The following is a 13,297-nucleotide window of genomic DNA, read 5'->3' as shown; positions in this document are numbered from 1 at the left end:
GTTGACTCGTCAGGCCCCTGAAAGTTGGCCGGTCAGCATCCACATGATGGATTACCTTAAAGGCCTGGAAATTGAGACGCTCTTGTGTTTCCTTCCATACGCTGTGTTTATTATTGCACCCTGTGTGCACTCATCTGTCAGCGCACGGGCCTCGGGCGGGGTTACAGATACAATGTGTCCTCACTGGCAAGGTTCAACTCATGCGCCTTGTAACCAAACCGTATGAGGTTATTTCACCTTGAAATAACAACAACATCATTTGGATGGTAAACTGGCTTGTAAAAAGGCCAAATGTGAATCTGTAACTAGCTAGACCAGTGGTCCCCAACCACCGGGTTGCGGGCCATTTTGGGCCGTGCCGCTCAGATGAAGAAAAGGGAAAAAAATTAAAAAAAAATTTTTTTTTTATTAAATTAAAAAAAAATAATAATAAAAATTTTTAAAAAGCATGCTCTGCACCCCTCGTTAAAGCTAATAATGTCCTTTTTCCACTTAAAGGTGACAGCATGAGATTGGGAGAGACTCTTACTATTTCCATAATTTTCCATGGTCATTCACAATTTAATTAGTTCTAAGAAATGTATTATTAGGATAACGTCCCTCCCCTGCAAGAAAGGCTTCTCCTGCCTTGTTTTATTTGCCAAAGTCAAAAGAACACATTCTCCTCGCATTATTGTTGAAAGAAAAAGATTTTCATTGAGATTAACGGCTTTCATGTGACGAGGCACAGAAACGGGCTGCGGTATGATGCAAACTGCCTCACGTTTGCCTTTGACTAATATCTGCCTTTCATCTACCATCTCTGCTGATTGGACCATTTCCCACCTCTGCATCAAAGTGACGACTCGAGCCGTAATTACCAGATTTTATCTGGAGGCAAAGCACTGCTAAAAACCCAACCGTGTTCCCTCGTACTGGACAGTCTCATATAAAGATAAGGGATAAACACTTTGTTAGAGTTTATTGAAGGTGTTAAAATGTCGTTGTTTTTAATATGTATTTAAGCAGTACCAAACGAAGTTCTTGTGTTGCTTTTAAAAACGTCGTTAAAATAAACTGATTCGGAGAAAAGAGAAAAGGCTTTTTTTCAGTGATGATGATTAAAGTGGATTTATTTACCCTTTCGGAAGCTTGGGGGGGGGGGGCAAATCTCAAATCACGGCATTGGTCAATAGGTCAACTGCTTTAAAAACGGACAATTACTTTCGCTCTATATGGTCAAAGAACTCAGTGAAGCAGATTTTAATAGACGGGATTTTGTGTCATCGAACCAATTTTAGGAAGGTCCGAAGTTGTTGTCAGTTGTGGGATCCGCGTCACTTAACAGCCAATTTGGGTTTGGCAAGGGATGTTTCAAGGCATCTGTGAGTTCTGCAAGAAGACGCTTTGAACTTCCTGTAGAGCTGAAATGAAAAAAAAAAAAATACTTCTTTGTCCGTAACCATTAAGATACAGTTCTGTATTTCGGAAATAACTAAAACGAAATGATTATGAAAATGATCATGTGTAGCTAGCTAAAATAAACAGATGATGCAATCAACAATGTGAATGTTTAGCTAGCTAGCTAGCTAGCTCGCAAGTGTCACATCCGCTTCCAAATGAATACAAGGCTTGGAATGTTTACATTTCTTCTTTTTAATGTAACCACTTGCAACACATCACAACATCACATTATCAACTCATTTATATATCTTTATATATTTATATATCACATACACAAAATTAGCATACGTCGATGCGGTGCTGTTACCTTAGCCATCTGTTGAGCACGTAGTTTGGATTAAAACAATCGGAAACAGATAACCCATCATGGAGCGAATTGAAGACGGGCCACGGAGCCGCAATGATTGTCTGTGGAAATAAATAAAAGGGATCAATGCGCATTATGTTTATGAATACAAACAGCCGAGCAGCAGCGGCTTCAGATTGCAATCTTAGCATGCATGCTGTGCACTCATTAGACGCACTAATAATTAGGCAGCCTTGCACGTACACACAAATCACTTTAATGACTGACAGGTGGGGGACTTGAATATACAATTCAATACGGAGGGAACTGGACTGTTTTGATTAATTGCGTTCTAATGAACATCATCATTATACAAGATGTCAGGTTAGCTTTTCACGACCATCATCCTCTCCCCCACCTCGTGCAACGAGTAAGGTTGACGTCCCACGACTGAGTTGGTCTTCTTTATTGCTCATGATGACTTACTGTACTTAAATCTCCATTCTATTTTATCCGCTCACCAAGCCATCCACACCCATCGCCACGTGGGCCCCGCAAGCTTTTCCATGACAGCCGAGGTGCGCCCACAACTGAAAACAAATGCGACTGATGATGTAAGCGTTGGCGTGGGCTTGATTACCGAGCTACCGCGATGATTTCAAGAGAGCGTCGACTACTGCCGATGGTCACAACGCAACACGCAGAGCCCAAAAAAATTTAAATGACACGCATTCAAAAACACCAATACTACAGTGTAGAAAGTGAGGATTGTGACCCCTAGTGGACACAAATAATACCTGCGCCTCACGTGCATATTTTGTTTTGGTATTATGCATGACACTTTGAAAATATAGCGGAATAATAATCCAAGCATGGAAATGACAAGAACTCTGCTGGCAGGTTGAGCCCAGTGCTTAAATCCTGCTCAACAGTTTTGCGTTGGTGCCGCCTGCTCCTCTTTGGCTACACTTCGCACATCATTCACACTGTAAAAACGTCCCAGCGAGATGCTTCATCTCGACTGAGCTCAAGTTGTGCAGAGCATGTTATAGCTCTGCTCGTGCAACCGTACGGCAATTTTTTTTTCAGGGATTATTGCATGCAAATTTACCATTTATATATAAATATATTTTTTATTTATTATATTTTTATTTATATATTTTTATTAATTTTGCAAACGCTTGACCAAGTTTCCTGTTTTTGCAAGACAGTTAATCAGTGATTTTTTTTTTTTCTCCATGGAGGCGCCACTTGCCATCTAGTTAATTACGATGACGTTTGCCATTTGTGGCATGACCTCATACTCTATTTACACCTTATTTTTTTTTAGCAATTTTGTACTTATTTAAATCCCCTTAAATTCACACTATAAACGTCAACATTTCCACATCTTTAAATCCTATAGTAAAAAAAAAAAAAAAGATTCCATTTATTTGCAAATTTTGCAAATCCCAAAGCACCCAGTCTTTGCTTCTCTTGAATTCTGCAAAATGGTGTTACAGCTCATGAATTTTTTGATGAGCTCCATGTTAAAGTGTTAACTGTTTGCATTTTGAACCCTTCAACGTACACTCATATCATGCCAAAAAGATGACCAAAAGTCTGCGGCGCAGCTTTCGAATTGAAGACAGTCGACCTTGACGGTGGAAAAAGCAATCAAGCCGCAACATGGGAGCTCGGAATAAATGAATCTTGAGATTCTGGATCACTTTTTTTGCTATGTCCCTGGTAGCAGTTTTGCTTCTGTGTTAGTTTTTTTTACTTTTTCCGCTTGGTTTTATTTTCCAGATTAAAACTAGCAGTTGCTATTTGGATGTGTCATAGTCTATGTGGATCTTATAAAACCAGTACATAATTTTATGCGACACTTACATGTTGGTGGGCATCAATTTAGGCACTGAGTCTTTCATCAACTTGACAATTTTTTTCTCCTGAAGAAATGCAACCAACCCAAACCTATTCTCCGTTTATAGAATATGTTTAAATAATTCCCTCTTCAGACATTATTATATATTTATTATTATATTATATTATATTATATTATATTATATTATATTATATTATATATTATATATTATATATTATATTATATTATATTATATTATATTATATTATATTATATTATATATTATATATTATATATTATATATTATATTATATATTATATATTATATTATATATTATATATTATATATTATATATTATATTATATTATATATTATATTAGAAATTATATATTATATTATATATTATATATTATATATTATATATTATATATTATATATTATATATTATATATTATATATTATATTATATAGTATTATTATTTTATATTTTATTGACATTTTTACACATTTAAGGTGGACAACCATGCACAGGAGCCTCCTCACATTCACATTGACAAACATCTGAAATACTGTGATCCTTTTATTGAACTGATCGCAATATTTGAATTATTTGAAAAGAAACTAAATATGGAAACAATTACATTATAAATCATTGTCAAGCATTTTTCTTTTAATTGTCCAGTATGGGATCAAATTAAATCACATGATTTGACTTTCCTAAGTGGAGGGCAAATAACACTCCATGTGCCATCTCTGACCCTTTATTGAGCATAATGAGACTAATAGCGCTTTAGTGGCTCCATATTGTGAAGTGTCCTGTTGCATGTGAGGAGAAGAAAGGACAGCTGAGAATCCTCAGATGATGCCAGATGCCAACGACGCGCAGGCTCGAGGAGGAAATTAATTCATTCCCAGAGGAGGTATCACGTTCCATCAGTGTATCCACTCGGCTGTTCACCCGCTGATAGCTCACTGTGAGCGATTCGGAATGCTACTGCAGCCACACACAATACGTAGTGGATTGTAAGCCGAGTTACCCTGTAGGCATCAGCCTGCTGCCATGGCACCGAGCGTTCCCGCCCCATTGAAAGGAATGATGAAGAATGGCAAAAAAAACGCCTGGAATCGCAGGATTAAGGCAGCTCGGAGACGTGGTGAATTGATTAGCGATGTTCCTATACAATACGAATCGATCCGTCCTTAAGGGACCGCATGACTCACAGTGGAGTTGCTGTGTAAGCTTGCAATGGAAAAGTTGCTAGTTTCAACCCCCCAGTTTGCTTTCTTAATTTCATTTTTTCTTTTTGATAAATTAACAAAGTGGCAGACACCACACATAAGGGAAATTAAAGTGTAGTGCCAAGAAGACCTGTGACAGGTGCCACAGGTCATTCAGATTGCTGGAAAGTACAACGACGAAAAGATTCAAATACCATTGACGGATAAATACGTCAAAATCCATTTTTTTTACTAGGCTGGTCGTGAATGAGTTAAAAGCTGACAATGTTATGCCTTTATAATATTGATATGGCACATCGTTGAAGTGAGCATGTCCGAATGGCTCTCGACCATGTTCCAGTTTCCCCTTTAGAATATTAATTGCATGAGTAAACATTTTAGGTGTGCGCTTGCCGAAATATTTTAAAGATGAGAGCATTTGATACGACAAAAATATGAAATTTTTTCACATTTATCAGCATGTCCTGTTGTTACGCAAAAGGGGAGATTGAGGTACGACAAAATTAACTCATTTACTGCCATTGACGGCTTAAGACGTCAAAGATCCATTTTTATTTACAGTTGAGATCTGCCGGTGGTATAAAGATCACACACAAAGCCAAGAAAACAATAATACTGAGACGACACAGTCAAAATATTACCGGAACTAGAAAAAAAAAAAAAAAAACACACACAGAAAGTAAACACCTCTGCGATATAACCGGAATATAAATTATTTTGTCCAGTTCTAACTAAAAAAATAAATAAAAAAAAAAAATTTACGTTTTATTTATTTATTTATTTATTCTTTTTTTACAATTCTGTTTGCTCGATAAATCCAGTCAATCAAAGGATTTTATTTTATTTTTTGTAATTGAAACGCAATTCTGACTGGCATGTTGCATTAGTTTATGGTTCCCTGCCACATGAAATATGGCGGATATGACCAAAAAAAGTGGAGTCCACCTCTAGCTATCTTAACTTAAGTAGCAATTGCTTTTTCAATCGTGTCGTTTCAAGGTGACACTCTTCATGGCATCTAATCTATCGCTTTACTTACTAATTCATGCACTCATCTTTGCTGACCTTGGTGTAAGTGTGAACACTGCACCTGCAGAATCACAAGTCCAGATGAGCTTTGCACGTCCGAAAGGAAGGATGCATGTCGTTTATTTTGTGCCGCGAGGGGTCATCGTCGGGTGAAACATGTCATTAAACGCACACACGCAGTACTTTTTCCTTCATGGTTGAAGAGCCGCAAACAAATGAGAGAGGACCATTAAAATGGAGTTAGTGCCATCGTTCACTCGGCGTGTGTGTCCGTGTGTGTGTGTGTGTGTGCGGGCAGCAGCGGTGTCAGTCACCTGTCAGCTTCAGGTGCAGATAAGGCCCAAATTCAACGTCCTCCTTGTCTGCTTGTTATCACACCCTCTATTCATCCATCTCAGGATCTTTCCAATTTCATTTTTTTTTCTCTGTTTGGCTCCACAAAGGAAGTTAGTTGCAATACATTTCAAGCGTGAAGGTTACACAAGGTCGACGGTTGTTTTTAGTCCTGTTGTATATTATTTCTTCGAAGCATCTGTAATGCTCATTTTCCTGGAAAAAATATATTTCGGTGCGTTGTCAATGGCACCAATAAGATCACATCACCACTCCAAAGTGCAGTATGATTTTTTTTTTTTTTTTTTTTTAATTGCGCAGGTCAAAATATTAGACTTTTATATTTTAAATTAAGCATCTGATTTGGGTGTCATTGTGGCTTTAACACTTCATTTGGCGTTCGGCAGACTGTCAGGGCTGCAACCCTCCAGCCGCATCCACTGAGGAGATGAGCAAGGAGTGAGTCATAATGCGGCTACTTTGTGACTAAACATCATCACCGGGGGGGGGGGGGGGGGATTTAATAACATGACCTTCATCTCAATGCGTAAAAACCATTATTTCAAACGTATTCTCTTTTCTGTTCAGTCACGCAAATTTAGCAATTATTCATGTAAAGTATAATCTCTTGTCAGAAAATGACATTCGAGGTTGCCATTTCTTTCTCTCATCTAAAAACATTTACGACGGCAAGAATGTTTTTTTTTTTTTTTTCAGTTTCAAAAATGACTTTTGACGTGCAATTCGAGGCAGCCTGCAGCATTTGTTTGTTTTTTTTTTAATGTGAATTTGCATAGATTAAATAAAGCACCTAAAATGCACTGAAGATTCTATCTAAATGTCACATTTCTACTCTAGCGCACTTACGTTAGGTATCATCCAATACAATAAATGTATATTAAAAAAAACAATATATCTCCGTTTCGATTGACATTATCAAAATAATATTAATTACTAATATTTTTTATTGGGCTACTTTAGTTTACTAATGGTGTAGAATGCCATACAATTATACAACACAATATATCTGCAGTAATAAACACAATATCTTTTCATATCAATAAAAATGGAGCTCTAACATATATTTAATTATGCCAATTTTACAAGTGATCACAATTTTGGACTGATGATATGCATTCAGCAAGGTGGCCATACAGTAAAAATTATGACTACATAACTGGATCAAAGACATTTTGAAAAGGTTTATCCTCTTTTTTTTTTTTTTAAACAGCTTATTCAGATCAAGTGTAGTTGTGTACGGTTTTACATAACTGTATGCGCATGGAACCCGCGTCCAGACCTGAGCATGCAGGCGGGTTTTCTGTTTGCTTTGCATCCCTGCAGCTAAAACTGATGGACACAAAAAAAAAAAAACAACCGCCCAGTTACTTGCTTGATGCATTCAAATGGCTTTGGTAAATAGAATGAATAATAGATGGCAAGTGTATGTGTTCCTTTTTGCGTGTTTGAATGACAGGCATGTGGAAACTAGAAACGAGGCCGTCTGAGGCACTAAAATCTAAACTCTCCGTTGGAATACAATCGGAAATATCAAAAGATGTCAGTGTTGATCTGATCTTGAACCCAATGAATACAAAAGCTGTTGCACTTGAGTTTAAAATTGGAGGAGAAAAGAGTTAAAGACTTCCCTTTCAACCCAGCAGTCCATAAAATGCATTTTTCCCAATAATATTAATGAATCCAAAAGAATGAAAAGTAACTAAAAAGCTGCTGTAGCAATAATCAGACTTTTTTTTTTTTTTTTTTTTTTCAGATTTGCTTGGCAGCCTGTCACCATGTCATCGCGGACTCCTGCTTTTACCAGAGCAAAGTCATGTTGAACAAAATCAGGTATTAACTACAATTCTCAGCAGCCACAATATTTGTCATTTGCTTTCCCGGCGATAATACCAATAACGAATCCCACTGAACCGAGCATATATTTGTAATTATCTGGTGGGAAAAGTTTATCTCTGTGTGAAAAGAGAGGACTTAAATTATTCTGCAGTGTCAATGATTTTTGGTTGGCGGACGCATAGTCTCAAAAACACACACACACACGAACACTAAGGAGCTGAGCAAACAGAAAAGCGAATCGTGTAAGCAGTGGAGCAGATTAATTTGTTGGGTGCAGCGAGTGCATGTACTGTATGTCGCGCGCGTGTATGTGTGTGTGTGTGTGTGTGAGAGAAAGTGGGCGCATAATCGAAGGACAGGGAGATAGTACGTTCTTCTGAATTCCAGCTCAGTGGAGAACCGTCTGGATTCTCCAAGTCCGTCATGTCTAAAGGCAAATCGTGTCGGTAACATGGTTGTCAGAAAACATTTTGATCTCCTCAACGGGCTGTGTAGGTGTGGCTAATCTGTTGCCCAGTCACAATCAATCTGTCATCCTTAATAATCCCAGTGTCGCTGGTTCCACCTCCACACATCCTGCTCCTCAAGCGCGCTCACATGAAAGACTCCGACAAGCCACTCTGTAGCCATTCCAGTTGCTGCATTTGATAAATTTGAAGTGTGACAAAAAATGGATTAAAGTGAAAAAAAAATGGTGAACCTCACTAAAAGTTATTGTGTGATAACAGCACAAAGGCCTTTCCACCCTGGCGACGTTTATTGTAGAAATGATGGACTCAACTTCTCTGCTAACCCTCCTTAAATTCTGTTATTGCCATTGCTCCGCTCCATTTTTCTTCAGAAATATTTTGGATTGGAAGAACGGCCCAAAAACTAAAATAAAAGATGAACCGTATTCAATTCTACCCCTTGTTTGTAAATTAATTATAAGGCGCACACGTATATCAGCTGAAGCATCTCTTTAAAAAAATAAATAAATAAATAAAATAAAACAAAAAAATAATAATAATAATAAAAAACCATATACAAGCCGCACCAGTCTATAAGCCGCAGTTTTCTATGTTGAAAATAAAATTAGTTGTTTATTGCGTGTACAGACCGATTTTGTACTGTGAATGCAAATAAAGGTATCTAAACAGATTGTTAAAACAGTCCCTTTGAACACGGCAACAACTTTGCTAATTCAAACAGAACAGACCCAAGAGAAAAAAAAAATTGAGATTTATTTAGTATATTTTCTGAACTATAGAGCGCCCCCTAGCGGTGAAAAAAAGCCACAGAAAAGCCACCCCGACATCAATTAACTAAAGTGTCTCGTTCTCCGTGTATTTATTTAATCGTACTCCACTCTAAAAAAAACAACTAACATAATGTGTGTGTGCCTTTAAGAGGCGTGGCCTTGCGAGCGACATCAGAGGCTCAAGTCGGTTAGCCCCACATTGTTTGCTAATCTGCACGTCAGCAGTTGCAGCGCACAGAAATCATTCCCCAAAATGTTGCAACCTCGTTCTTTAGGTCAGAAGTCAGCACCGGAGAAAATGGCTTGCGACTGGAATTGAAATTCCACCACCGCCAAGTGTATGTCAGACGTGGTTGCCCGGCTGTGTCTTTGGGGGATTATGCTGCAATGAAAGTCCGACTGAAGCCATTTAGAGCTTTATCAGCGCAAGCCAATCACGGAGGCCTCGGCGGAGTGGGAAGGGCCATCCATCACGGACGGCGGAGCACGGCCCGGGACGAGTCTGTCACCAGATAATGCATTGTGTGGACTAAAGGGAAGGAAAGGTTTCAAGAGGGGGGGGGCACTGTCCTCCACAGTCCTTAAATGATTTAAGTCTGATGTTAGCTTTAACTGATGCGTTGACTCGTGCAGCACAAACGCGGGCAGAAACAAAATCCGTCGTAAAAACCAGAGAAACTTTGCAACGTTTTTCCTCAAGGTGCAGGTAGGAATGAATTCCGATAGGGATTAGGTCAGCACGGGCGCAAAAAAAAAAATAAAATAAATGAAGCACCGTTGAATAACGTCAACGCATGGCTTAGCTTTTAAAATGTTGACTGTCCTTCCGCTCACGTGTGCAATTTGGAGTCTCTTAAACGGCAGCTGAAGAAATTGCGTCTTTTATTTTTATGGAGCATGAAGTGCCTGCGCTCTGACAGGATATTTATTTATTCCTTTATTAAATTGAACCAGTATTTATCCGACAAAGAAGAAGAAATTCTCATTTGCAGTGACGACTTGCCAAAGCAACATAACGTCACGACAAAATAAAGCATAAATGTTATCATATAATTACGTCCTACAAACACACCGATGAAGACCTTTTTCCCGATACACGGAGTTTTTTATTTTTATTTTTTGAGCCCTATAAATAAAAGCTTTTCGCATTTATAGCAACCAACTGAGTGCCCGGGCCTAGAATTCTTTCCGACCGCTTTGCTGATGAATATTTAACCCTTTCAAGAGCACCTGTGCTTACAGAGATGCCGGCAGTGCTCCGGCTCCTTATTTTGTTAGCAAAAAAAAAAAATTGAAAAATTGAAATTTTCTTCATGCAATTAATATGTTTAATCGTTAGTTTCTTAATAAGATACATATTGGTATAGTGTGGTTAAATTTACAAAAATAATATACCATGTTTCATACAACTATGAGACTCACTCACCAACATTGAGCTATATGTAAAAATGATTATTTATTTATTTTTTAAATCTTGGTTTCAAAAAACGGATCTAAGATGCACGGTGTAATTTTTGATGCCCCGGGGAGCTCTCAAGTCTCCTCCGTGTTTCATTTGCAGACTGAAGGCACTCCATAGGCAATTGTGCAGTGAGGAGTTAATGCATTTGTAATGAATGAGCTACCAGCTCCTTTGGCCTTCCGCAGAGTCCTCAAATGACTCTCTAACCCAGAAAGCCAAAATAGTTTTTTACAGTAAATAATATATTGTACACAGTATGTCTGGCGTGACAGTCAGATGTGTCCTTCCTTCCGGAGGATGGGAAGAGAAAAAGTGTTAGTGCCCACCCCTTTGCAAGAAGAAGCTTTGATTTGTTTGATTGTGTGGGTGAGAGATTTTTTTTCTTATGTTATCTATGAGAGTGGCGCCCAATATTTGCGGAATTTGGTAATCACTTTCCGCGCAATATGGAATTCAGGCCATGAAAATATGTTGCAGCTCTTTGGTTTGTTTCGTCAATCAGGGAGACGGACGATTAAATCGTTTTCACATGACGCAAGGTGTCAGTCCCACCCGGAGTTCTGTCCACTCCTCATTGTATATTTACGAAATACGAAAATACGCTTCAGCCAAGTAAGGGCTCCGGTTTCTGGGAAAACCCAGGGAAGTTTATTGAGAAATCTGAAACTCTGGAGGGAGTTGTGCGTTCTACTCCCATTTGGAGCCAATCAGTTTAGCTATGACGATAAACAGAATCACATGTCGTATATGAAATTATTTCATTGGAGCATCTGCTCATTAATGAACCTCGTAGTGTGATTTAGCGTACTACGGACAAGAAGCCAGAGCATCCAAGGGATCACATTTTCAAATCCACTTGAACATGATGGTGCCTATCGATTGATTCCAGTAGTAGCTGCTAATAAATACATTGATGCTTCAGCTCCTGAATGTCACGACAATTCTGAGCGCATGAACGGAAAATTCTGACTGTTATTCTGTTGTAAGCGTGAAGAGGCCAAAAAAAAATACATTGTTTCATAATTGGTACTCCGAATTTGACTCTGCCAAATATCGAACTCGGCATCAGATTCTGCCTCCACACTGTGCAGCCTCCTCTGGCTGGCCCTCAGCCACACTCAAGTGGGATTATGAAAGCACTCAGGTCCACATTGGTGCTGTTTTTGTTCGATGACTAGCTAGCAAGCGTGTTCTTTGACTTTTGTCCGAATAAAGGTGATCTCATCGGACTGTATAGCAGAACTCCTGGGGATGCTTCTCATCTCTTTGCCTGGAAAGAATTTGATCCAAATTGTACCAGAGGGGACAAAGCTACTCGCGCTTATGCTGGATGTGACAGTTACAATGATGTCTGTGGAAAGATCATTACTTCGGAATAGCTGGACTTTCTTGACCGGGAATGTGTGCTTCCCTCATGACGAGTACAACAATTCCTGGAAATAACTGTTGAATGTCTGGCCAGTACCAGGACAAGCTTGCAGACAATTTTGTGAATAGATCATTTTTCCCAGCTTTCAGATAAAAATCAAATAAAGCCCCCTCACAATTGTCTTTAAAAAAAAATTTATAGTAAGGCTTTTTCTTAAAAAAATAAAAAAAAAAATGACCATGTATAATAAGGCTTTTTTGGAGGGGGGCGGGGGGTGACCACGTATCGAAAGGCTTTTTTGGGGAAAAAAACAATAATGTATTGTAAGGTTTAAAAAAACAAAAAACGAGCATGTATAGCAAGGCTTTAAAAAAACAAAAAAAAACATCATGTATAGCGAGGTTTACAAAAACAAAAAAAAAACGACCATGTATAGTCAGGCTTTAAAAAATAAAATAAAACAAGCATGTATAGTTAGGTTTAAAAAAGAAAAAAAAACATGTATTGTAAGGCTCTAAAAAAATAAAACGACCATGTATAGTAAGGCTTTAAAAAAAATAAAACAAGCATGCATAGTTAGTTTTTAAAAAAAAAAAAAACATGTATTGTAAGGCTTTAAAAAAAAAACACCATGTACAGCAAGGTTTAAAAAAAACAAAAAAAAAACGACCATGTATAGTAAGGCTTTAAAAAAAAAATAAAACAAGGATGTATAGTTAGGTTTAAAAAAAAAAAAAAAAAAAACATGTAGTGTAAGGCTTTTAAAAAAAAAACACCATGTACAGCAAGGTTTAAAAAAAACAAAAAAAAACGACCATGTATAGTAAGGCTTTAAAAAAAAATAAAACAAGCATGTATAGTTAGGTTTAAAAAAAAAAAAAAAAAAAACATGTAGTGTAAGGCTTTTAAAAAAAAAACACCATGTACAGCAAGGTTTAAAAAAAACAAAAAAAAACGACCATGTATAGTAAGGCTTTAAAAAAAAATAAAACAAGCATGTATAGTTAGGTTTAAAAAAAAAACAAAAAAAAAAACATGTATTGTAAGGCTTTAAAAAAAAATAAAACAAGCATGTATAGTTAGGTTTAAAAAAAAAACAAAAAAAAAACATGTATTGTAAGGCTTTAAAAAAAAAATAAAACAAGCATGTATAGTTAGGTTTAAAAAAAAAAATCACCATGTATAGTAAGGC

Source organism: Idiotropiscis lumnitzeri, chromosome 19, assembly GCF_059441095.1.
Source record: "Idiotropiscis lumnitzeri isolate Australia: NSW breed Sydney's pygmy pipehorse chromosome 19, RoL_Ilum_1.0, whole genome shotgun sequence".
In the NCBI taxonomy this organism is placed as follows: Eukaryota; Metazoa; Chordata; class Actinopteri; order Syngnathiformes; family Syngnathidae; genus Idiotropiscis; species Idiotropiscis lumnitzeri.
The sequence above is the reverse complement of the archived record's forward strand: the minus strand, read 5'-3'. Positions refer to the sequence as shown.